This window comes from Penaeus monodon, chromosome 12, assembly GCF_015228065.2.
Source record: "Penaeus monodon isolate SGIC_2016 chromosome 12, NSTDA_Pmon_1, whole genome shotgun sequence".
In the NCBI taxonomy this organism is placed as follows: Eukaryota; Metazoa; Arthropoda; class Malacostraca; order Decapoda; family Penaeidae; genus Penaeus; species Penaeus monodon.
In genome coordinates, this window is record NC_051397.1 from 9,912,204 (window position 1) to 9,914,703 (window position 2,500).

General features: G+C 31.5%; 1 long non-coding RNA gene across 1 annotated transcript in view; it reads left to right on the plus strand.

Annotated features, from left to right (window-relative positions):
* Nucleotides 1-2,250, plus strand: part of LOC119579772 — a 4,927-nt gene extending 2,677 nt beyond the window's left edge. Inside the window, exons 2-3 of the long non-coding RNA XR_005229316.1 lie at nt 423-492; nt 2,178-2,250. This is a non-coding gene — a long non-coding RNA (uncharacterized LOC119579772). The remainder of the gene's footprint in view (nt 1-422; nt 493-2,177) is intronic.
* The last annotated feature ends 250 nt before the right edge of the window (nt 2,251-2,500 follow it).

A 2,500-nucleotide genomic window follows, 5' to 3' on the forward strand; every position in this document is an offset into this window, starting at 1 on the left:
ATTGTCATTATAATCGTCCTTTTTATAGTGATTTTATTATCATTTTCGTAGCCTTTCTTACTACTTTTATAATCATTACACTTATCAATATTACAACGACCATTATTGATTAAAAAAGCTTATAATAACTGTTACTTTATCACCATCACCATAATAGTAATGATGTGAATAATGCGAACCATTACTATCCTTGCCATTACAGTCATTATCATCCTCGTCATCATCATTCCCTACTAGAGCGAAAGAGAGAGAGAGAGAGAGAGAGAGAGAGAGAGAGAGAGAGAGAGAGAGAGAGAGAGAGAGAGAGAGAGAGAGAGAGAGAGAGAGAGAATAAAAGATAAACAAGATATATGTTCACTAAATTTACTCATGACAGTAATTTATTAGAAAATGCTTTATTATCATTCGTATTTCTTTGACAGGATGGTGAGATTCTGCGGCGTCAGTATATCGGAGAGAACAGGATGCGGCGCCGTCGGCATTTTAAATCTGGTGAGAATGTGTGTATTACCGTTTTTTTTTTTTATGAGGAGAACCGGTGTATCTTTTTTCGAGTTCATGAGGGAAACCGGAGTATTTTTTTTCGAGCTCATGAGGGAAACCGAAGTATCTTTTTTTTAATTTTTTTATTAATGAGGGAAACTGAAGTATCTTTTTCAAAGGGAAACTGGAGTATCTTTTTAGTTAGGAGTATATTTTTTGGTTTATTTAGGGAGACAAACTGTAGTATCTTTTTCAAGTTAAGAGTACATTTTTTCGAGCTATAGAGGGAAACTGAAGTATCTTTTTATCGAGTTAAAGAGAGGTACGAAGTATCTTTTTTCGAGCTGAAGATAGGAACTGAAGTTGTTTTTTTCGAGTGAAAAACGTAAACTTAAGTACCTGTTTTGGATTAGGGAGGGGAACTAGGAATTCAAAATACCTTTTTTTGAATCAAAGAAGGAAACCAAACTCTTTTTTTTCGAGTTAGAGAGGGAAACTGGCGTATTTATTTTTCGAGTCAAATTTCATTTCTAGCTGAACGCCAATAGCAATGAGGATTTTTAAGCTTAATTTTTCTTCGTTATTAAAACCGAAAATTTGATTAGGCAATGCACTTAAAAAGAGTATAGGAAGATTTTAATGTAAAGAAATGGCAATTTGATTTGTGATATTTATCAAAAAACGTGTACAGTTGCCCAGGCTTGAATATTTTGCGCTCGTATACCATATCAATTTCCCAAACAATCCAATAATGAGAAAAAAAAGCATTAATGAAAATTATACTTTGGAAATATTTTAAAGAGGATAACTAGCATTATTCATTCTCGTTAATATCCTTTCAGTATTTTGCCACGCTTTTTTTTTTCTCTCTCTCTTTTTTTTTTTTTTTTTTTTTTTTTTTTTTTTTTTTTTGTCATACTTCTAACGTCATTTAGGTCTGCGAGGAGAGAGTGTGGGCCCGAGATGAAGGAGAAGGCATGGGTTCATTAAAGATAGAGAGTGTGGGCCCGGAAAAAAGAGAAAGTGTGGGCCCGGAAAATAAAGGAGAGAGTGTGAGCCCGGAAAAAAATAAAGTGTGGGCCCGGATGATTGATAAGAGTGCGGGTCACTTAGGAGAGAGAGTATGGCCCTATTAAATAAAAAAGTATAGACCCAGTAAAGCGAGAAAGTGTGGGTTCGGATGAAAGAGATTTAGCCGACATATTTCATTTTCTGACCTCCATGCCACCCTCCCAAGGATATGTAGGTGATATTAAAGGAAAGGCGGGATTTGATTGGTTGCTATAAATACATTCTAAATTAGTGTCATCTACGCATTCTATAAATATAAGCCTAGACATACATAAAATATAGCTCATAATGATCAATGAACCATGATCGCCTGTAATTCAAGATAGTAATGTTGAATTTATATTAATTTGAAAGATACTGAATGTGAACTGACCTGAGATCTCTTGGGTTGCGGACTTTGATAGACTTAAATTTTAGCGAATATTTAATTTCATTGTTTTAATGCATTCCAAAAGATTTCGAATGTCAACGAATTTTGAAATGTAATTTTGAAAAATCGTTATTACTTGTATTAACATTATTATTTTATTTTATTTATTTGTTTATTATTATTATTATTATTATTATTATTTTATTATTCTATCTTTTTGCGGATATTATTGATAATAATTTTTTTTTTCTAGGTACTTAACCTGACTAATTTCATCGGACATTTGGTCATGGCAACGAAAGGTAAAGTTGACAGTTTTATAATGTATCTTTTTTGTAATTTATTGAAGGAGATTTAAGATTTTTTTAAAAATATATATTTATCTGTTTATTTAGTTCTATTTATTTGTTTATCTGGATTTGTTCATATCTCTGTATTCATTATTCTATCTGTGTTTATCTGTATGTATTTTTCCGAATTTATTTTTTTAAGAAATAACAAGAATAAATTAGTATAGATATTTTCTTTTAGTTTATATACTGGTTGTGTTCACTTTTGCTAGCGTTGTTATTTTTA